Source organism: Leucoraja erinacea, chromosome 5 (genome assembly GCF_028641065.1).
Source record: "Leucoraja erinacea ecotype New England chromosome 5, Leri_hhj_1, whole genome shotgun sequence".
NCBI lineage: Eukaryota > Metazoa > Chordata > Chondrichthyes > Rajiformes > Rajidae > Leucoraja > Leucoraja erinaceus.
In genome coordinates this window covers 54,191,990-54,217,123 of record NC_073381.1, presented here as the reverse complement: position 1 = coordinate 54,217,123, position 25,134 = coordinate 54,191,990, and the positions used below count along the sequence as shown (strand labels likewise).

The 25,134-nt window shown below is 42.1% G+C and overlaps 1 protein-coding gene across 1 annotated transcript in view; it reads left to right on the top strand.

Annotated features, from left to right (window-relative positions):
* lama2 (laminin, alpha 2) overlaps positions 1–25,134 on the top strand; it is a 323,797-nt gene that overhangs the window by 25,962 nt on the left and 272,701 nt on the right. The gene's annotated exons all lie outside the window — the stretch shown is intronic.

The window sequence follows — 25,134 nt, the reverse complement described above, 5'->3', positions numbered from 1 at the left end:
AGGCTAAAGCTATTGTAGTATTTATACTCTTGGAAACTTTTATACACCATATTCTGGAGTTTATATTTAGTGCTGTGATGGCACAATTGCATAATAATCCTCACATTTAATCAATTAAAAAAAAATCCAAATCCCTCATTTTAACTTTGCAGCCAATATCAAGCTTTACAAATTCAATTTTCTGTGCATAGTTGCTTGAAATGAGGACCAAGATGAGAAAAACATTTTGCACACAGAGAGTGGTGAATCTCTGGAATTCTCTGCCACAGAAGGTAGTTGAGGCCAGTTCATTGGCTATATTTAAGAGGGAGTTAGTTGTGGCCCTTGTGGCTAAACGGATCAAAGGGTATGGAGAGAAGGCAGGTACAGGATACTGAGTTGGATGATCAGCCATGATCATATTGGATGGCGGTGCAGGCTCGAAGGGCCGAATGGCCTACTCCTGCACCTAATTTCTATGTTTCTATGAAATAATTTGTTTGGATTTAAAATAAATCTGAACTTGAAAGTTATGTTTCCAGCCTGATGCATCATGTTAATTAATCATTGCTTATGAAGAAAAATAATTACCCCAAATCCAAATTAGTGCAGCCACTATGGCCATTCTTAAGCAGAGATCTGAATCTGTTAATGTTGCCATAAGAACCCATTTTTTTTTAGGTGGGAATATGATGAATAACGCAAATTGGAACTGTAGTGAAATTTGCACCTCTTCTGCAGAGAGAAATTCACTGGGTTGATTTCTGGGATGAAGTTGTCAGGAAAGATCAAACTAATTGCCCATGCTAAATGGAGTTTGGAAGAATCAAAGTGATCTTATTCCCCTTGTGGGAGCATTTAGAACTAGGAGCATAGCAGAGAATTGCAGAGATTGAATCATTAAAAATATTCAAGGTTCGCATATAATCAATATCATAACGATAATCATACTTTATTAGCGAAGTATGTTTTGCAACAAACGAAGAATTTGATTTGCCATACAGTCATCATACCAATAAAAAGCAACAAGACACACAAAATATATTTTAACATAAACATCCACTACTGTGACTCTACATTCCTCACTGTGATGGAAGGCGAAAAAAAAAAAAAAGTTCAATCTCTTCCCTTCTTTGTTCTCCCGTGGTCGAGGGTCTCGAGCCGTCCGTTGACAGGACGATCTTGGCTCCCATAGCCGGCAGTCGGACCCTCCGCGTCGGGGCGATCAAGCTCCCACATCGGGGGGATCTCAGTTCCTCCACGCCGGGCGTTCGAAACTCGGGTCGGGGCTAGTCGAACGTTTTGCGACTTTGGAGTTTCCCGACATCGGTCTCTACCCGAGACTGTGAGCTTCTCGATGTTAGAATCCGAAGCTGCAGTTGAAGCGTCGATCCCAGGCAAGGGATCGCAGGCTCCGATGGTAAGTCCACGGCCCCACGGTGGGGCTCAAAGTCAGTCTTGAGCAAGGCCGCCAGCTCCATGATGTTAGGCCGCAGAGCAATTGGAGATATGATCCGGAAAACAATTGCATCTCCGGCAAGGTAAGAGATTAAAAAAAGTTTTCCCTGACCCCCCCCCACCCCACATAAAACAAACCGGAGACCATTAACATAAACTTTTCAAAACACACTAAAAATAACAAAATAGACAAAAAGACAGACAGACCGTTGGCGAGGCTGCCATCGCTGACGACGCCACCCGATAGAATCATAGAGTGATACATTGTGGAAACAGGCCCTTCGGCCCAACTTGCCCACACCGGCCATATGCCAATGGCTTGGTGTATGAGGTTATGAGAAACAAGAGTAAAGAGAGTTTGTGTAGGAAGGAATTGCAGAATTGTGTTGGAAGGAAGGACAGACACAAAAACTTGGAGTAACTCAGTGGGTCAGGAATAGGTGAAGTTTCAAATCGAGACCCTTCTTGTCTTATGCACTGGAACAGAGCAATTACGTTTTTACTTGGTGCTGCTTAATAGTCTCATTAACAGACTTGCATACAAATAAGCATACAGTAATCATTAATACAACAAATGAATAATCTGTAATGTAACATTAAACATAATAAGGCAAAACTGAAGTCTGTGGTGGAATCAAATATAAAGTCCATAGAAGACTAAGCTGCTTGGGTAGTGGTTAGGGTGGTGCAGTTTCAAGAGCCTGATGGTTGCTGGACAGAAGCTGTTCTTGAACCTGGAGATTTAAGTGTTTTGGCCCCTGTACCACCTTTCTTATGCCAGTGGTGCAATGAGAAAATGGCAAGGGTGATGTGGGTCTTTGATAACAACTGCTATTCTGCTATCCTGTTCATCTCTTGGATGGTGGAAGGGCATCACACGTGAAGGGCAATGTCTACCAATTTCCGAATGAATAACCTACTGTTTGAACAATTTTCTGAACATCCCTGCGCAAGGGTTTTCTTTGTTCTATGCTCAGTTAGTTGAGCGCATAGACCACAACGTAGGGGTACATGGGTGGGATATGAAACTTCATGTATGGAAAGATGGTCTGGTCTATGAAGTCAATTATTGATATTTAATTGTCATGCGATCCCAAATGTTTTTTATCCATAAATAACTAAAACTCTGATCTTGTTATCTTCCAGTTTGGCGGTCATTCTATTTGCGCAAAAACGGTTTGCGATAGCGCTACGATTTTTCGCCAGTTCTCACCGTTCTATGCTGCGATTGCACCAAGTTTAGTTCTATGTCAGTTGAATGTCGTAAAAGTTAGCGAGGTTCAAAAATCTTAAAAAACGTGCGTGCGCAGATCGGATTTACGAAGGGGAAATCATGATTGACAAATCTTCTGGAATTTTTTGAGTATGTAACCAGGTAAATGGACAAGGGAGAGCCAGTGGATGTAGTGTACCTGGTCTTTCAGAAAGCATTTGATAAGGTCCCACATAGGAGGTTAGTGGGCAAAATTAGGGCACATGGTATTAGGGATAGAGTGCTGACATGGATAGAAAATTGGTTGGCAGACAGGAAACAAAGAGTAGGGATTAACAGGTCCCTTTCAGAATGGCCGGCAGTGACTAGTGATTTACCGCAAGGCTCGGTGCTGGGACCGCAGCTATTTACAATATACATCAATGATTTAGATGACGGGATTCAAAGTAACATTAGCAAATTTGCAGATGACACCAAGCTGGGTGGCAGCGTGAACTGTGAGGAGGATGCTATGAGAATGCAGGGTGACTTGGACAGGCTGGGTGAGTGGGCACATGCAGTTTAATGTGCATAAATGTGAGGTTATCCACATTGGTAGCAAAAACAGGAAGGCAGATTATTACCTAAATGGTGTCAAGTTGGGAAAAGGGGAAGTACAACGAGATCTGAGGGTCATTGTTCATCAGTCAATGAAAGTAGGCATGCAGGTACAGCAGGCAGTGAAGAAAGCAAATGGCATGTTGGCCTTCATAACACGAGGAGTTGAGTATAGGAGCAAAGAGGTCCATCTGCAGTTGTATAAGGCCCCAGTGAGACCACACCTGGAGTATTGTGTGCAGTTTTGGTCCATTAATTTGAGGATGGACATTCTTGCTATTGAGAGAGTGCAGTGTAGGTTTACAAGGTTAATTTCCGGGATGGTGAGACTGTCATATGCTGAGGGAATGGAGTGGCTGGGCTTGTTTACTCTGGAGTTTAGAAGGATGAGAGGATATCATATTGAAACATGTAAGATTATTAAGGGTTTGGACACGCTAGAGGTAGGAAACATGTTCCCGATGTTGGGGGAGTCCAGAACCAGGGGCCACAGTTTAAGAATAAGGTGTAAGCCATGTAGAACGGGGATGAGGAAACACTTTTCACACTGAGCTGTGAGTCTGTGGAATTCTCTGCCTCAGAGGGCTGTGGATGCCGGTTCTCTGGATACTTTCAAGAGAGAGCGGGACAGATCTCTTAAAGATAGCGGAGTCGGGGGATATTGGGAGAAGGCAAGAACGGGTTACTGATTGGGGATGATCTGTCATGATCACATTGAATGGTGGTGCTGGCTCAAAGGGCCGAATGGCCTACTCCTGCACCTATTGTCTATTGTCTATCGTCTATTATCTGCAGGCCTGGAAAAAGCACAAAGGTTTGATATAGAATAGGATCTATACCAACTTAATTTAGATGTAAAATAAAAATCTGAATATTCTCATCAGGTCAGGCAGCACCTGTAGAAAGGGAAATGAAGGGCACTTCAGGTTGAAGACCTTTCATCGTGTGTGTATTAGTTTATGAAAGATCACTTCTGAAAATTAGTTTCTTTTGAAATTTTTGGCCTCTACTATTTTACCAAATGATGCCCACCTTCTTTATTTTTCCCTGTGGCCCTAAAATGTGTACACTGAATGACTCGCTATCCACAGCTGTCTGGAATATACTTCTCCTCGTGATTCAGCTGGTGACCCCTTATCCTGAGAACCTGTGTCCTCTGATTCTGAAGAAAACAGATTCCTTACCTGAAAAAAGATCAAAGCATATACTTTGTTGACGTTTTAGAATTATGCATGTTCTAATTAGATAACCTATGATAACAAGATTAGATAATGCTATTGCACAAGGTTGATTCAAAGCATGACACCATTTATTTAATTATGGAGTCAAGAAATGTCAGATTCTATCTATAAGGAAACACCTGAGATACATTTACTATTTTCTGCTCTAAGTGATAATAATAAAAGCATACACAATCAATAATTTTACAAACCTGGGTTTTAATAAGGAGTCATTGGTCATTAATTAACAAGTGCCTCAAGTGCAACTTGTGAAAAACAAATAGTTAAAATGTATTAATAATCATAGGGACTGGTTAAGGTGGTGATTACATTGAAGGATTTCAGCATCTGAGGATGGCGATCAGGGCATTACGATCAGTTTACTGATTTAAGTTTTCAAGGTCAGTTTATTGTCAAATGTACCAATTAAGGTACAGTGCAATTTGAGTTATCATACAGCCATACTAAGTGAAAAGCAACACATAACCACATAAAAGTTAACATAAACATCTATTACAGCGGATTCCACATTCCTCACTCTGATGGAAGGCAATAAAGTTCAATCTTCTTCGTTTTTGTTCCCCTGCGGTCGGGGCAGTCAAACTATCCGCAGTCGGGGCGATCAAAGCCCCCACAGCCGACAATGGAAGCCCCCGTCGTGGTGATCGAAACTCCTGCGTCGGGCGATTGCTCTAATAGAAATGCAAGCAAATAAAGAATGGGCCAATTTGAGCATGTTTAGTAAACGGCAATGAATTTGTCTGCAGATAGATGTTTGGTCCTCATTTATTTATACCTGACTGCTTTTGACCTTGCTTAATTGTAAGATGAAGTTTAACCTTATTTAGCCCTGTTACAACAGAACCTGCAACCTTCATGCAAGTGATTTGGATTACCTGCTCTTCATAATGGTTGAGATATTGTACATAAGGCCAGATCTTTTGTTAGTGGTGGGAAGCCAGAAGAACAGACTAAACAAACAGAACAAATGTTACTTTGAATCTTGTAAGGTGCAATACCATATCCAACTCAACTTCCACTTATTTTTTTGCAAACATTTATAGAGAGTAGTTTGAGAACTTTTGATTAACAGATGAAGGTACATATAACAACCCTATGAATGAATTAATACTCTAGCTTTCAACTTGGCTCCATTTTGGATGTGTAACTTTAGTGAGATAGCAGTGAATGGTTCAAGAGCGAGTCCATGCTTTGGTGCTGTCATTCCACAAATTGTCCTTTCTGGGCATCACTATCAAGGACTAATTTATTGCTTATCCTCAATTGCTTTGTGTGGATACTGTTTGGTCTGCTGGAATTATCTTTTTACTTCGATTTCCGAGGCAGAAGTGAGTAGATCATGTGAGTGTCACAGTTAGGGCAGATGGAGAGGGGATAAAATTGATTTTGTTCCTTCAAGACCGTGACTTATTTTACATGGTAAATGGTAGGGAATTGAAGAATGTAGGTGAACAGAGGGATCTGGGAATAACTGTGCACAGTTCCCTGAAAGTGGAATCTCATGTAGATAGGGTGGTAAAGAAAGCTTTTGGTGTGCTGGCCTTTATAAATCAGAGCATTGAGTATAGAAGTTGGGATGTAATGTTAAAATTGTACAAGGCATTGGTGAGGCCAATTCTGGAGTATGGTGTACAATTTTGGTCGCCTAATTATAGGAAGGATGTCAACAAAATAGAGAGAGTACAGAGGAGATTTACTAGAATGTTGCCTGGGTTTCAGCAACTAAGTTACAGAGAAAGGTTGAACAAGTTAGGGCTTTATTCTTTGGAGCGCAGAAGGTTAAGGGGGGACTTGATAGAGTTTTTTAAAATGATGAGAGGGATAGACAGAGTTGACGTGGAAAAGCTTTTCCCACTGAGAGTAGGGAAGATTCAAACAAGGGGACATGACATGAGAATTAAGGGACTGAAGTTTAGGGGTAACATGAGGGGGAACTTCTTTACTCAGAGAGTGGTAGCTGTGTGGAATGAGCTTCCAGTGAAGGTGGTGGAGGCAGGTTCGTTTTTTATCATTTAAAAATAAATTGGATAGTTATATGGATGGGAAGGGAATGGAGGGTTATGGTCTGAGCGCAGGTATATGGGACTAGGGGAGATTATGTGTTCGGCACGGACTAGAAGGGTCGAGATGGCCTGTTTCCGTGCTGTAATTGTTATATGGTTATATGGTTATATGACTGCCAGTTACATATTTGTAGCAATTAGATTAGCTTTTGGTTATGATTACTGGTATCAGCTTTGTTTTCATATGAGGGAGGTAAATTTCTTAAACTGGCATAATAGTATTTTCAGCTCACATTTTCTAGATGATTACTTTGTAGATATGCGTTTCTAATCCAGCAATTTAACCACTGTGATGCCATAACACATACCGCTGACATGGCTATAAGATGTTATCTTGGAAGATGCATTGTATTCATTGTTGTTTTGCTTTATTAATCCTTTAACTTTGATGTGGTTCTTCATTCTTCGGAACTGTTTTGCGTTTCTATCATCTTGCACAGGGAAGAATCCATCTGCGATGAGGCTTTCACAGTTGCTTTGTCACAGGAGTGAATATTTTAGACATCCACTTAGACTTGCATGATCTATGACCTAACCCATTAAACCCATATTTGTTCTAATTTCCTTCGATAAATCGTAGAAAATTAATTCAAAACGTATAATCACATTTTTAAATTGTCAATTGACTTGGCAATGATTGCCATTTGAGAAGAGGTTTCCAAAGACGAAGCACACTTTTCATGTACTAGCCTTACCCCTGAAAGGCATGACCCTTGATGATGTCCCGGGTCTGAGAACCTCACTCAATCTCACCCATCTCTCTTACCCCAACCACTGAGATGATAAGAAGTGAGTTACCTTCTTGACCATCTAAATTACAGAGTCTCCAGTCTAGTCCAGTCTCCAGTCAGAGTCGGAGCTCCAGCCAGCATGGCCTGAGGACTGCGGGTGCTGGGGAGGAAACGGCCGCTCCAGGCATTTCCAAGCCGCTGAGGAGTGTTCACCCGACCCCAGAGTTCCAGCTTTCCGGCAAGAGGGCCTGAAAACACCGGACTGCCTGCGGAGGCCACAATAGGCCCAACTATGGGTGAACAGGGGATGGGACCGGACTTTGCTGCCTTCCCCCACAGTGGGAACCATTGTGGGGGGATGTTTTTATGTTTATTGTTAAATTCTTTAATGTTGTGTCTTATCTTAATTCGTGTGCTGCATTGGCAAGTCAAATTTGGTGTATGTGATAATTAATGTCCATTGTATCCATCGAATCCTTTGTAGTTTGAGCATTCTCTCCTGAAAAATGAATCATTGACCTTCTGATAATAATTTTCAATGCACCTCCTACTTCTAGAAATATCTATCCCATAGCTCAGAAAGGTTCAGTGTTTCAGGTATGGCTCTTGCCTCTGGTTTTTTTATGTTTCCTAAATTTTATACACAACTTACTCTCCAGATCTTTAGATATAAAATTTAGCTTTTAAAGTGTTTGCTTTGCTCCCACCCATCATTATTTAATGGGTTGTAGACCTGAACAATGAACACACACACTTCTAGTTTGTTTAAGACTAGTTCAGAAATGGAAGACTTCCTAAATTTGTCTCTCTTTTCGATATTCACATAAATCAAGGAGCATGTTTGTCACATTCCACAATTTAATTGAGTACTCTGCAGCAGAAGTGCTTCAGCACTTCTAGTCATGGATGAGAAAGAATGCCCCTTGTATAAGTAGAACCATTTGCAACTTTGATCTTGAATTGATAAGGTGTTCCTTCCCTCTTCAGCAGTTACATTGGGCAGTAGAATGTTTGGAGAAATAGCATAAGCAGCTACAATTAGCCGATTACATTGCATTTCAGAGTGGTCACACTCTTCTTCTGGGATTCCAGGTGCTTGATTAAATGACCCGATGCAGCTGCCGAAGCAGTGCAGGGGGGCTCTGGCAATTGCTGAGGATTTTCTTTGAAATGAAAAATTGTTCAATCGTATTTCCACAAAATACAGGATTTTTTTACAATTCTTAGCTTTTCCTCAGTTGCAAAGTTACAGCATTTTATCATGAAAGTCAGTATCTTTTTGAATCTGTGCTGTGACCTTGGATTTAAGTATCTAGGCCAAGACATCTGTTTTATTTATTGCCTCAGACGTATGAAGAAGAGTTAACAAGCTTGGAGGAGGAAAAACAAAATACGCATTAAGGAAATGGAACAGAATGTACTGAATTTTCCCTGGAGGGTGCAGTTTGCTTTAGACTCTTCTCTGATCCATTGCATCTGTGCAATAATTCTTGATGTAAAACTGCTGGATATTTGTTTTGGTACATTAATTATTAATTTTGCTTTTGTTAGAATATGTGTTTAATTCTAGTGTTTTGATTTAGGAAGAAGCAATGCAAAGAAGTTTTATTTAAAATGATTGGAGTACCAATCAAATATAGATTTATCCAGCAGGGCAAGAATTTGGTGAGGTGAGTTTGGTGATATAACTATATATAATGGCAATAAAACAGTTTGTAGAATTTATAATCTCACTTAATTCTGAAGTTTCATCAGTTTGTCTGTTGAACTGGCAAAATTGACTTTTTTTTAAATGTTCAAAATAAACTGAATACTATTCAAGATTATGCACAATTAAAATGCATGTGTTACAGTCCATCTTATTTTCATACATAGAGTCTACTGGGAGTAATAAGAGTGCCTTTGATAAGGTCCCACACAGGAGATTAGTGGGCAAAATTAGAGCACATGGTATTGGGGTAGGGTATTAACATGGATAGAGAATTGATTGGCAGACAGGAAACAAAGAGTAGGGATTAACAGGTCCCTTTCAGAATGGCAGCCAGTGGCGAGTGTAGTGCCGCAAGGCTCGGTGCTGGGGCCACAACTATTTTCAATATATATTAATGATTTAGATGGGATTAAAAGTAACACTAGCAAATTTGGAGATAACACAAAGCTGGGTGGCAGTGTGAACTGCGAAGAGGATGCTAGGAGGTTGCAGGGTGACTTGGACAGGTTGAGTGAGTGGGCAGATGCATGGCAGATACAGTATAATGTAAATAAATGTGAGGTTATCCACTTTGGCAGCAAGAACAAGCAAGGCATATTATTATTTCAATGATGTCAGATTAGGAAAAAAGGAAGTGCAACGAGACCTGGGTATCCTTGTACACCAGTCACTGAAAGTAAACATGCAGGTACCACAGGCAATGAAGAAAGCTAATGGCACGTTGGCCTTCATAACGAGAGGATTTGAGTATAGGAGTAAAGAAGTCCTTCTGCAGTTGTACAGGGCCCTGGTGAGACCACATCTGGAGTATTGTGTGCAGTTTGGGTCTCCTAATTTGAGGAAGGACATCTGTGCTATTGAGGCAGTGCAGCGTAGGATCACGTGGTTAATCCCCGGTATGGTGGGACTGTCATATGAGGAAAGATTGGAAAGACTGGGCTTGTATTCACTGAAATTTAGAAGGATGAGAGGGGATCTTATAGAAACGTATGAAATTATAAAAGGACTGGATATGCTAGATGCAGGAAAAATGGTCCCAATGATAGAGGAGTTCAGAACCAGGGGCCACAGTCTAAGAATAAAGTGGAGGCCATTTAAATCGGAGATGAGAAAAAACTTTTTCACCCAGTTGGGAATTTGTGGAATTCTCTGCCACCGAAGGCAGTCGAGGCCAATTCACTGGATTAATTTTAAAAGAGAGTTAGATAGACCTCTAGGGGCTAGCGGAATCAATGGATCTGGGGAGAAGGCAGGCATGGGTTACTGATTGTGGATGATCAGCCGTGATCACAATGAATGGCGATGCAGGCTCGAAGGGCCAATTTGCCTCCTGCACCTATTTTCTATGTTTCTATGCATCCATCCAAAAGAGTCCACAGAAGTCAAGTTTTGTTAAATGTAGAAAATCTGTTTCAGATCCTAGACATATTTTGAAAGGATTCGTTTTCAAGTTCACGTTTATTGTCACATGCACCAATTGGTACAGTGAAATTTGAGTTACCATACAGCCATTACGAATAAAAAGAACACAATACACAATAGTTTAATATAAACATCCACCACAGTGGAATCAACATTTCTCACTGTGATGGAAGGTAATAAAGTTCAGTCTTCTCCCTCTTGTTCACCCGCAGGACATAGCCACAAATTGGACAGATGTAGGACACATTTATTTCATTAATGCAAGCATAGGGTAAAAGTATCAGTTCAGACCCATTTTTGGTGATTTGAGTGCCTCCTGGTTCTGTCAGGCCCTGGAGTCCCAATACACTGCAGATGCTGGAATTTTAAGTAAAAATACAAACTCTGTGAATCCAATGGATCAGGTAGCATCCTTGGAGGGAAATAGACAGACAACATTTCAGATTGGGACCTGGCTCAAAATGCCATTTGTCCATTTCCTTCCACAGATGCTGCTTGACCCAGCAATTTGTTTTCATGCTCAAAATTTCAGCATCTGCAGTTTCTTGAGTCTCCAGGTCAATATGCCAACGCCATTGTGTTTTTGAAGGGCACGTATTGGAATTTTGCTGAACCTATCATGTATTAGGCTCATTGGGAATTTCGGCAATTGAGTGCTTATGACCTTGACAGGATGAACACCAGTTGATGCAAGTCCCACTGAAGTCCTGTAAATGACCCAAAGACTTAAGCAATGCTTTGGCATATTGATTAAGCATATTGATTCCTTAGGGAACCATAATAATCCCTTTTCCTTATGTTGAAGACATGATGCTGCCCATTTAGCTGTACTCATAATGTTGTCCCATCTATTTATAACAGATCTAGTTGTTTAGAAATTCTTTACCATCTAAGATTTAAAGGCAGACTTTAGCAATTGTCAGTGTGATCCAAATCTTCTATTTTTGTTCTATTTTGTTTTTATTTCTACACATTACATATTGTTCAGAATGGATCAAATTATCCTCTGCATAACCTGCACGTGCCTGCAAAAAGACTTGTATGTAATGCAAATTTGATTCATAATTTCATGTATTGCACCACAATGTGCTCGGAGCCACACCTTCTCCGGACAAGTATCAGTGAAGAACCAGATAAGCTCATAAATTCATAAGTGATAGGAGTAGGATTAGCCCATTCGGCCCAACAAATCTACCCTGCCATTCAATCTGCCATGCTGATCAATGTTTCCCTCTCAACCCCATTCTCCTGGCTTCTCCCCAAAACCTGGACTAATCAAGACTTTATCTATCTCTGCCTTAAAAATATCCTTTCACTTGGCCTCCATAGCCATGTATCACATGGCATAGTATTGGCATTTTGAAGATTAGTTATTTTGGGTTGTGCGATGGAAGAGGTGTACACATTACTAAGTATTATTGAATACACACACGCCCACACACACGCACACACACCCACGCACACACACACACCCGCTCTAATGGGAGTTACGTGGCTGGGGCACACATGAGATACTCCCAAGTACAACAGAAAACAGGCCTTTTGGCGCACCAAATCCATGGCAATTTTGTTTGCCCATTTGCCTGTATCCTTCGACATCTTGCCTATTGAAGTGCATGTCCACATGTCTTTTAAGCATAGTGTTCCGCTATTTTACAGGTTAAATCATTGTTCCCAGATCCACTTATGCTCACCACCTGGATAGAGATGTGTTGAGATGTTTGGTATTGTAGACTTTATATCGGCTCACCCAGTATTCTGAACAGTTGCTCAAATGCTCAAATATGAGGCTGTATCCAGGTAAGGACGAAATAGAGAGATCTCTCTGTCCTAATGAATTTTCACGTCAAATAGATAGAACGTTTCTCACACTATAAAATTAGGAAATTTAAGAAATCTTTCTCCGTTGTGCTCATGTGAAATGTTTTATGTGGAATGATCATTTGCAACATAATCATTTTAGTGCAGCTAGAGAATATTGAATACCTGCATAATTGTTTTAATTATTGTTAATGGGTTGTTTGTGTCACTTAATTTGATCAGTCGCTGAAAGATTCCAAAGCATGGTGAAGATGTGTTGTTGGCATAAAATTACCATTGCTGCAATAATTATTTCCATTGTTTTATTTCTTTTGATTTGGCAATTACCTGGACAAACTTGGGGTATCGTGAAGCATAATTATTGGGCAATTATTCCAAATTCTACCATTTAAAGACAAATCTAAACAATTTCATCAATAAAGACTCTGGCACAAACTTCAGCAGACACTTCAGTATCGTATTGAAGCAAAACTGAGTGTTGGATATACAGTTGTTTGAATTGACAGGAATGTAATGTTATGGATCTTTCTCATCCAAGAAGAGAAATTCCGGACCACATTTAACTCCAACACGAACAACCAATTTTGCAATAACCTCCACGTGATTTGCAAGGCATAGACAGGCTGTAGCGTTTCCTTGTATTACAATATTGTCAGGGCTGCCAACATTGGGTAAGAGTTGGGAGTGACAAAAATTGCGACAGACCAAGCCTGAGGGAGCGTAACGACCGGGGGGGGGGGTGGTCTGTGGGAGAGGGTTGTCCCATCTCCCATTGATACAAAGCTTTTGCATTCTTCAATTTGTGCAATCTGGTGCATACTGTAGTCAGTCTTTTAACTTACACTTGAATGCAATATTTATGCTTTAAATTGGATTAGGTATGAATAAGGTTAGGCAAATTACATTCCTAATTACATTCCACAGGTGAGTGGAATGATCAACAGGTGCAGCACATGAATGATCTTAGTGTAGTCATGTATGGAAATCAGATTATAATCAAGCACCTGTCCCATGCTGACCAACCTGGGTCTCACTGCACACCTGGTACTACTCCTGACCCTGACTCCAGTTGCATACCTTCTCTCATTCCTGACCCTGAGTCCAGCCTTACATCTGGCACCTTATTCTACCCTGATCGTAGCTGCTTTCCTGCTTAGGTTCCCAGTGCTGAACATTCCCATTGTCCCAGCTTTGACTGCACACCTAGTACTATTTCAGACCTTGACTCTGGATGCACACTTGGCCTTGCTCCTAGCCCCTCTGCACTGACAATATATCTGGCCCACACATAAAGCCCCATATCTGACCCCCTGGATTTAACCTATTACGTTCAAGTCCACAGGTGCTTATCTAATGCGATAATCTTTTATGGGGCACTTCACAGACCAATATAACAAAATTTGCTACATCCATTGGCTTCCTTGTTATCTAACATGCTAGTTACTTTGTCAAATGTCATCAATTGGTTGAACACAATTTCTCATCCATACAATTATACTCACTCAGCTGTATAAGTATTCTGTTACCATTTCCTTCATTTTCCTAACAAATTGTCCTGAAGTCATTTTCACCCCCTATATTTTCAGTATTTTGATGTCTTCCTCTCAGCTGGGACTATTCCAAAATGCAAAGTCCAATAATTATATATTTAAGCAATAATATTCTATTTAAAGTGATCTTGAGAGTACATCATATTTTCTGTGGTATTCCTAACACAACAATGATAAAAGATCTTTGTTTTGATTGGACCTACCAATATGCATACATTATTATATTACAGTTAATATGTACCGAGGGCAAATTGTTGTTCCAATGCTACCCAATACCAATTACTTTTCCATTGAAGTGATTGAAATCCAAGTGAAGCTTAAATGGCATCAGAAAAATGAAACCTTCGGAATGGATGATATTCATTACGTGGTTGGTTGGAGTCAGTATCAGCACAATTACTATATTAAACTTTGAATCTTCAGATGTCCTGGTTCAAGCTAAAATTAAAGACAAACAATAACCTCCTCACACATTCCCTGCAAGTATCTCTGTCACTCTTTTAAAATATGCCCCTTCTTTGAACAAGTTCTTAAACATCGCATCTGAATATGTTTCCATCTGATTACACTCCTAACCTGAAGAGGGGCATCAAGCACTGCCATAAACTCAGGATTGAGGATCACTTCAACAACAACTCCGACCCCTGACGCATGTGGCAAGGCATCCAGGCCATCATGGACTATAGACCCACCAACATCACCCCCACATCCAGCGACGCCTCCTTCCTTGAGGAGCTTAACCACTTCTATGGCCGCTTCGACAGGGACAATCCAGAGACAGCCATCAAGGCTGTGCTCCCTGCCGATCACCAACCCCTCACACTCACCCCCTACGACGTGTACGTGGCACTGAGTAGGACTAATGCACGTAAAGCCCTGACGGCATCCCCGGGCGCGTCCTCAGGGCCTGTGCTGCGCAGCTGACAGACATCTGGACTGACATCTTCAACCTGTCACTCGCCCAAGCAGTTGTCCCCACGTGCCTTAAAACCACCTCCATCGTGCCGGTGCCAAAACACTCCACTGCGGCAAGCCTCAACGACTTCCGCCCAGTTGCACGTACTCCCATCATCACCAAGTGCTTCGAGAGGCTGGTCCTGGCACACCTCAAAGGCTGCCTACCCCCCACATTGGATCCCTATCAGTTTGCCTACTGCAAGAACAGGAGTACGGAGAATGCCATCTCAACGGCACTTCACTCCGCCCTCTCCCACCTCGACAACAGAGACACTTACGTAAGAATGCTGTTCATCGATTACAGCTCAGCATTCAACACCATTATACCCTCTAAACTGATCACCAAACTCGGTAACCTGGGCATCGACCCCTCCCTCTGCAACTGGATACTGGACTTTCTAACCAACAGACCCCAGTCTGTTAGGTTAGACAAGCACACCTCTTCAACCCTCACCCTGAACACCGGTGTTCCACAGGACTGTGTGCTGAGCCCCCTCCTCTACTCCCTCTTCACCTACGACTGCACACCTGTACATGGTACTAACACCATCATCAAGTATGCAGATGATACAATGGTGATTGGCCTCATCAGCAACAACGATGAGTCGGCCTATAGGGAGGAGGTCCAGCTCCTAGCAGCATGGTGCACTGACAACAACCTGGCCCTTAACGCCAAGAAGACCAAGGAGCTCATTGTAGACTTCAGGAAGTCCAGAGGCGGCACGCACACCCCCATCCACATCAACTGGACGGAGGTGGAACGTGTATCCAGCTTCAGGTTCCTGGGGGTCAACATCTCCGATGACCTCTCTTGGACCCACAATACCTCAACTCTGGTCAAGAAGGCTCACCAGCGTCTCTTCTTCCTGAGGAGACTGAAGAAAGTCCATCTGTCTCCTCAGATTCTGGTGAACTTCTACCGCTGCACCATCGAGAGCATCCTTACCAACTGTATCACAGTATGGTATGGCAATTGCTCTGTCTCCGACCGGAAAGCACTGCAGAGGGTGGTGAACACTGCCCAACGCATCACCGGTTCCTCGCTCCCCTCCATTGAGTCTGCCCAAAGCAAGCGCTGTCTGCGAAGGGCGCTCAGCATCGCCAAGGACTGCTCTCACCCCAACCATGGACTGTTTACCGTCCTACCATCCGGAAGGCACTATAGGTCTCTCCATTGCCGGACCAGCAGGTCCAGGAACAGCTTCTTCCCTGCGGCTGTCACACTACTCAACAATGTACCTCGGTGACTGCCAATCACTCCTCCCCCCCCCCCCCCCCCCCCCACCGGACACTCCTCCCACAGGAAAAATACTAAGATTGTATGCATGTAAATAGATTTATTTATTGAAATCATATTCTATGTCGCTCTTCCAGGGAGATGCTAACTGCATTTCGGTGTCTCTGTACTGTACACTGACAATTACAATTAAAGTTGAATCTGAATCTGAATCTATATCTGAGATCTTCTATGGTTTGATGATATCATTGATTTGATGATATCATTGCTTTCATCATGACCCCAGCATGCTGCCTCTTTATGAATGTCCACTGTTAACTATCCAGTGTGGCATGAAAACTACCAAGCACCACGGCCTTGTCGAGAAGGACCTTGTATTTACCAGCCGCTCTGCTCTGGTTTGACTTCCCAAAGTGCAACACCTCACATTTATCTGAATGAAACTCCATTTGCTATTCCTTGGCTCGCTTGCCCAGCTGATCAAGATTCCATTATAATTCTGGATACCCATTTTCACTGTTTACAGGTATTTTAGTGTCTTCTGCAAACTTGCTAATCATGATTAGTACATTATCATCCAAATTGGGCAGCGCGGTGGTGCAGCGGTAAAGCTACTGCCTTACAGCACCAGGGAACTGGGTTTGATCCTGACTATGGGGCTGTCTGTATGGAGTTTGTATGTTCTCCCCGTGACCTGCGTGGGCTTTCTCCGAGTTCTTCGGTTTCCTCCCACACTCCAAAGATGTACAGGTTAGTAAGTTAATTGACTTGGTACAAATGTAAATTGTCCCTAGTGTGTGTAGGATATAGTAAGCGCACGGGTATCGCCGGTCGGTGCGGACTTAGTGGGCCGAACGGCCTGTTTCTGCACTGTATCTCTAAACTACACTTAACTAACTCGTTGATATAAACCACAAACAGTAATAGGCCCAGCACCAATCCCTGTGGCACCCCACTGGTCACAGACCTCCAGTCTGAAAAACAGCCTTCCACTGTCATCCTCTGCTTTCTTCCATGATGCCAATTCTGTATCCAGTTAGTCTGAATTTCATAGTTAGTGAGTGAGTGAGTGAGTGAGTGAGTGAGTAAGTAAGTTCACATATAAGGAATTTGCCTTGGTGCTCTGCCCACAAGTAACAACATGACATACAGTGACAGTTACGAATGAGTCATAAAACACTAAACATTAATAATAATAAAAGATTAATGATAAAACATCACTGATCAAGCATGTGAACCAACAAAATACCAGATCAAAGGGAGGCTACAGATTTTTGGCTGTTGAGTAGAGCAACTACTCGTGGATAAAAACTGTTTTTATATCTGGCTGTGGCAGCTTTGACAATCCGGAGTCGCCTTCCAGATGGAAGTGATGCAAAGAGTTTGTGGCCAGGGTGAGAGGGGTCAGAGATGATCTTGGCCGCTCGCTTCCTGGCCCTTGCAGCGTACAGTTCATCAATGGAGGGAAGGTTGCAGCCAATAACCTTCTCTGCTGATCGGACGATTCGCTGCAGCCTCCAGGTGTCGTGCTTGGTGGCTTAGCCAAACCAGACCATGATGGAGTAGGTGAGAACAGACTCTACGATGGCCATGTAGAATTGGACCATCATTGCCTGTGGCAGATTGTGCTTCAGCTGCCGTAGGAAGTACACCCTATGTTGTGCCTTTTTGACTGTGGAGTCCATGGTAGCCCCCCTCCTTGGAGATGATGGTTCCCAGCAAGGTCTAACCTTCTTGAGTAGCCTACCATGCAGAACTTTATCAAAGGCCTTCCTTTTGGCCTTGTCAAATGAAGTAAAGTGAGTAGAATTTTTTTTAAAAAGCACATTTTGAAGAGCAAGTTTTGGAAATGCGTTTTGGACATGGACTATTTTAATATGAATATTTGCTCATTTATCTTTAACATTCAATCAGAAAGTGGACACAATATACTCAGCGGGCCAGGCAGCATCTCTGGAGAGAAGGAATGGGTGACATCGAGACCTTATTCAATCAGAATATTTATACTGAAAATTTGAATCTTGATGAAATAGTTTACATTTGATATGCGGCACAATGTTAATGTGCAGAGTATATTTGGCTGCCGATTAATGGTGTGATTAGTTAATAAACAGAGATTCTACTTCATAATTTCCCAATTCACTGCTGTCTATAAATTCATAATTTCTAGGACCAGAATTAGGTCATTCGGCCTAATAGTATTAGAGTTATAGATCCACACTCAATATATGGAGCAATAAACGCAATCAGCAATAAGCAATGATGTACCTGGAATTACATGGTATATAAAGTGAACAAACAGACCATTCAGCCCATCTGGTTAATATTGATGCATTTATTCCACATGAACCTAATCCCACCCCTCTTCATCTCACTCTCATTATTAATACATTCTTCCTGTATTTGTTTACTGTTATGCACTACCACCAAGAAAGCTATATTAACCAAGGGAAGAGAAATTGATGCAGTTTCAATATTATTATACCAGGTCTTAAAATATTATACATTGAGGCCTACTTGCATATATTCTTATATGTTGCATTTAGAAGGCTGAGTGTAATCTAGCTATTATTTCTATTTTGGTAAAAAAAAAAGACTCAACAGAGCAGATAATGTTTCTTTCTGCAGTAGGAGAATAAGGAGTGAAATACATTATCCATACAAAGAATAATAAAAAGTAGAAAGATTAAATGAGCTTACCGTTTGATGTTTGATCTTTATTTTATGAGAAGTTGGTGAGGGAATACGTGAAGAGCCCGCCAGTCCGCATACACGTCAATCTTCAGAGCAGCTGTATGAAACCACAGACTAGTTGTTAAACTTAAGCTGTAGAAAGATTAATGACCTTGGAATTACCGAATGATCTTTATGAGAAGTAAGGTTGGGAGTGGAGGGCACGTATTCCCTCACTTCAACTTCTCATAAAATAAAGATTAAACTTCAAACGGTAAGTTCTCGCTTGATCTTTCTATTTTATATCAAAGTCACGTAAGTGGCTACGTGAAGCCTTCAAAGCTCTGTGGTTTCATGCAGTAAACTAATCTGTGTGTGAAACACTTAAACAGATAAACCATAAATGATAGAAGAGACACGGGTTATTAACAACATGATGCTAACTTGCATACATGTCCATTGCCCTCAATCGGACTACAGTCCCAATTCACTTTGAGTTAGACAATAACTCATGCAACACTCTACAGAATTCTATCTGCAATCATCCAGGCATATTCAACCAAATTTTATAACGTCTGAAAGTGCGTTTCAGCCTTGTTGTAAGCCTCAATGCTGATGCAAGAAGGTGATCAAATGGGAATATCCATTCTATTGGCTGCTAATGAGCCAGCCCCCTTGGAAGAGTGAGACTTCAAATTATTTGAATTCACACCTGCTATTAGCTGCATGCACATCAATCTTCAGAGCAGCTGTATGAAACCACAGACTAGTTGCTAAACTTAAGCTGTAGAAAGATTAACGACCTTAGAATTACCGAATGATCTTTATGAGAAGTAAGGTTGGGAGTGGAGGGCACGTATTCCCCCACTTCAACTTCACATAAAATAAAGATCAAACTTCAAACGGTAAGTTCTCGTTTAATCTGCTCCAGCGGGACCGGCTCCGCGATTTGGAGTCAGATCCCTGTGGGCCATATATCAAACCCACAGCAGCACCTTTTCAAGGGCTGCACAATATCTCCACCCTTTCAGAGGGGAGCACCTTGAGTCAGTTCTGGGCTGACTTGGAAGAGGAGACCACGGAAGAAAACACCAGTGTGCATGGGCTGCAGGGAAAAGAAGATTTACTGGATATGGTGGCAAGCTTCATGCAGCCAGATCAAACCAGGGCAAACCTGGGGTCTAAGCTTGCAGCAAGCATTGACTACATGTCACTGAACCAGCTACGGGAACAGGCTGTGCCGGATACAACAGGGAGACATTTAGCACCAGGAAACTGCATTTCCCTGAATGTGCCAATTGTAAACAGCTGCATCTGGAAGCACATCGGGCCAGGCGTCAGAAGCATGGATGTGAAGCTTCAAAAAGTCCTGAAGTTACTAACTTCAGGAATAACCGCTTTTGCCCGTACGGTGGACACCACGGCCATGTCCCAAGGCCAACAGGACGCGCTGGCACTTCTATGCAACACACAGCACAAACTAAATAGCATTAGAAAAAGTGCCATACAGCCAACGCTAAATCCAAAATTCGCGGGGCTGTGTAAGTCTGGAGCCACCAAACCGTCCATTCTCCTGTTCGGAGGCAACTTGTCAAAGCAGGTAAAAGAGTTGGACGAAGAGGCCAAAACTTTGGGGTTAATTAAAGGATCAACCCACCCTGCTAAAATCCACCATAGCCTACGACATCACCCCTACGCACCCACTGGCAGAACTGGTGAAAGTTCGAGGGCTCGGCACTTTCAACATGAGTCTTTTTTTTAGGCCATGGCCCAGGCCGACCCTCCTGGAAGATGCGGGAAACCCCAGGAACACCAGCAACCAACCCGAAGAGCCAACCACCAGCACAGCAACGAAAGAACTTCAGGAAGAAGTAGTCCTGCCACTGGTAACAATGGAGGTAGGTGGGTCTGGTTCCCCAAATAATATGGGAAGCATGGAGGTTGGGGGAAGACTGTATTGGTTTTTAAATGCATGGAGCATGCTAACATCCGATACTTACGTCTTAAGCAGTATCCAGGGATATGCCATAGAATTTGTACACCAAAACAGCCCTCCAGTTCAACACAAACCAAACCGAGAATTTGTGCTCTCTGATAGGGAAAAAAACAGAAGCACAAGTTGAACTGGAGCGACTTTACATAAAAGGTGTAATTCAGACAACACAACACGAACCATTAGAATTTGTGTCCAATATATTTACTAAAACCAAAAAAGATGGTGGTTGTCGCATCATCATAGATCTGACAAAATTGAATACATTTGTACAATATATTCACTTCAAAATGGAAACCTTTGTTACTGCTAAACAACTAATTTCCAAAGGGTACTTCATGGCTAGCATCGATTTAAAAGATGCATACTATTCAGTACCCATACGAGGTGACCACAGACGTTACTTAAAATATAACTGGATGGGACAACTCTGACAATATAAAGCACTGCCAAATGGGCTAACATCAGCCCCCAGGCTGTTCACAAAAATTTTAAAACCAGCCCTAGCGTTTCTACGCAAACACAAACATATGGTTATGGCATATTTGGATGACATACTCATTGTGGGCATAACTTTGGAATTGGCCATACTAACTGTAACAGCCACAAAACAATTGTTTGAAAAACTGGGATTTATTATCCATCCAATTAAATCTAAACTAACACCGTCCACTACTATGGACTACTTGGGATTCACCATTGATTCAGTCCACATGACGGTGACACTACCTAAGGGAAAGGCCAGAGAAATAATAGTGGTTTGTAACAACCTCATTGACATCACAAATCCATCCATCAGATTGGTAGCCAAAGTAATTGGTAAAATGGTGGCTGCTTTCCCAGCCACACAATTTGGACCTTTACATTACCAAAACTTACAGAGAGCTAAAATTCAAGCTCTAAAACTCAATGCAGGTCACTTTGACAGACCTATGAGACTACCAATCCAAGCCAAAACAGAGCTAAAATGGTGGATCGATAATATCTGGTTTTGTTCCAACCCTATCATTGTCAGTAACCCTTCGATGGTACTACAAACGGATGCCAGTGCACTAGGGTGGGGAGCCACCAATACCATCACCAGCTGTGGAGGTAGATGGACAGTGCAGGAGGCATCTTTCTTACTGACACTGGGTATAAATTACTTGGAAATGTTGGGAGCATTTCATGGACTTAAGTCATATTGTACAGAAACACACCACCAGCATGTTAGATTACAAATAGACAATACCACTGTGGTAGCATACATCAACCACATGGGCGGCAACAAATCGATATCATGTGACAATCTCGCTAATTCAATTTGGCAATGGTGCATCCAGAGAAATATTTGGATATCAGCCACTTACCTACCAGGGAGACTAAATTTAGTGGCAGACACCAGGTCACGCAAATTTAATGAAAACACCGAATGGATATTAAACAAAGCAGTGTTTGCTGAAATCACAGGAAAATACGGGAAACCGGATATCGATCTTTTCGCATCCAGACTAAACAACCAGATATCTAACTATGTTTCATGGGAACCAGACCCTGGGGCAGCGGCAATAGATGAATGCATTGGGGGAAATGGTTTATCTACGCATTCCCTCCCTTCTGCCTCATCAGTCGGGTATTAAGGAAAATACGACAAGACTCAGCGTCTGGTATTTTGATAGTACCCGACTGGCCTACACAACCATGGTGCTAAACATGGTATTAGAACCATGTACGACAATCCCACACAGACCAGATCTACTTCTACATCCCGTGACAGGGGATAGCCATCCAAGACATAAAAGCTTGAACTTGTTAATTTGTAGAATTTAAAGATACCACTTCTACAACTGGGACTCACGGACCGAACAGTAAACATCATCTCGGCGGCCCAAAGAGAATCGACAAAGAAACAATATCTGGTCTACATAAGGAAGTGGGAAAAATACTGCCAAAAGAACAAAATCACCAACAGGAATATGAACATCCCATCTGTTTTGGAATATCTGGCAGGCCTACACTATGATGAAGGGCTCAGCTACAGTGCCATCAACAGCGCCAGAAGTGCCCTGTCGACATACTTATGGCAAGGGACAGAGCGTTACACGGAGGGACTCACCCCCTCATAACCAAGCTCATGAGTGGAATTTTTAACACTAACCCCCCCTAGAACCAGGTACTCCCATATATGGGATGTAACAATTGTCCTGAAAACACTCAGGAACTGGTCACCAGCAGCAACCCTGACCTTACATAGACTTGCATTAAAAACAGTCATGTTGATGGCATTGGTTACGGCTCAGAGGGTCCAGTCACTGCAAAAACTTAGACTGGACAACATGACCTCCTCGCCAGACGATATCACGTTTCATATTGTCGAACTGGTGAAACAAAACAGACAGGGATCCGCAGACCTCAACATCCAATTCAGGTCATACCCTGCAGATGACCGCCTCTGTATAGTAAAACATCTATTACTATACATAGAGAAAACTAAAAACCTGAGAGGCAATGAGAAGGGACTGCTGATCAGCCACAAGAAACCTCACAAAAAAGTGACGGTCCAGACAATCTTGAGATGGCTGAAACAGGTACTGACGCGGGCTGGGGTGGATACTAATGTGTTCAAATCTCATTCCACCAGGGCCGCAGCTAAATCAGCAGCAGTACGACTGGATGTGCCCATGGACCAAGTCCTCGAAGCAGCAGGATGGTCAGGGGAAAGAACTTTCCAGTTATTTTATAACAAACCAGTGAGGGAGACTGGAACATTTGCAGAAATAATTTTAAATTCTGTAAATTAATTAAAACCCATAAATAGGGTTATATTTGTGTTAATAAATTTTATGATTTCAATAACGAATCATGTACAATTATGTTAACACTATTCCTCCCACAGTCAAGGCAGACGTGTGCATGGACGTTTCCACGGCATGAAATCACAGAGCTTTGAAGTCTTCACGTAGTCACTCACGTGACTCCGAAGTAAAATAGTAAGATTAAACGAGAACTTACCAGTTTGAAGTTTGATCTGTATTTTATGAGGAGTTACGATGAGGGATTACGTGCCCTCCGCTCCCACCCAGATCATATACTTAACTGGTACCTCTTCTCTAATCTTACTATGTTTAGTCATTACAGTTATCTGTGATCTCACACCGCTGCTTTGAAGAATGACACGCATGCGTCCTAGCGGGCTTCTTCACGTAATCCCTCATCGTAACTCCTCATAAAATACAGATCAAACTTCAAACTGGTAAGTTCTCGTTTAATCTTACTATTCTTGCATACTGCAGATTAAAACGAGTGAAGTGAAGAAAGCGAATAGTATGTTAGCTTTCATAGCAAAAGGATTTGCGTATAGGAGCATGGAGGTTCTACTGCAATTGTACAGGGTCTTGGTGAGACCACACCTGGAGTATTGCGTACAGTTTTGGTCTCCAAATCTGAGGAAGGACATTATTGCCATAGAGGGAGTGCAGAGAAGGTTCACCAGACTGATTCCTGGGATGTCAGGACTGTCTTATGAAGAAAGACTGGATAGACTTGGTTTATACTCTCTAGAATTTAGGAGATTGAGAGGGGATCTTATAGAAACTTACAAAATTCTTAAGGGGTTGGACAGGCTAGATGCAGGAAGATTGCTCCCGATGTTGGGGAAGTCCAGGACAAGGGGTCACAGCTTAAGGATAAGGAGGAAATCCTTTAAAACCGAGATGAGAAGAACTTTTTTCACACAGAGAGTGGTGAATCTCTGGAACTCTCTGCCGCAGAGGGTAGTCGAGGCCAGTTCATTGGCTATATTTAAGAGGGAGTTAGATGTGGCCCTTGTGGCTAAGGGGATCATAGGGTATGGAGAGAAGGCAGGTACGGGATACTGAGTTGGATGTTCAGCCATGATCATATTGAATGGCGGTGCCGGCTCGAAGGGCCGAATGGCCTACTCCTGCACCTAATTTCTATGTTTCTATGTCTATGTTTCTAAAAGGACCATAAACGCAATAAAATGCAGGTAATTATGTAATAATTGATAAAACAATTAATTATTAACCATAATACTAGCTAACCATAATTGTGTAATGCCTAAGTCCATATTCCAGATTAGAGTTATGTCGTTTTCAAGAGCCTGATAGTTGCTGGGAAGAAGCTGTTCTTGAACCTGGTGGTCACAGTAGCCAGTAGTGACAGAGGCAAGTAGTGAAATTAGACCGTGGCCAGGGTGTTGTGGGTCTTCGATATTGGCTGCCCTTTTAAGGCAGTACCGCTGATAGATTCCTTTCATGGTGATGAGGTAAGTACCTGTGAAGGACTCGGCAAAGTCAAGCACTCTCTGTGGTTTCCTTTGTTCTGTGGTGTTCAACTTGTTGAACCAGACATTGATGCTAAGAATGGTCTCTAGAGTACATCTGTGGACGTTTGCCAGAGTATTCGTTGACATACCAAATCCCTCAATCTTCTAAGAAAGTAGAGGCATTGATGAGCTTATTTGTAATCACATCAATGTGCTGGAGC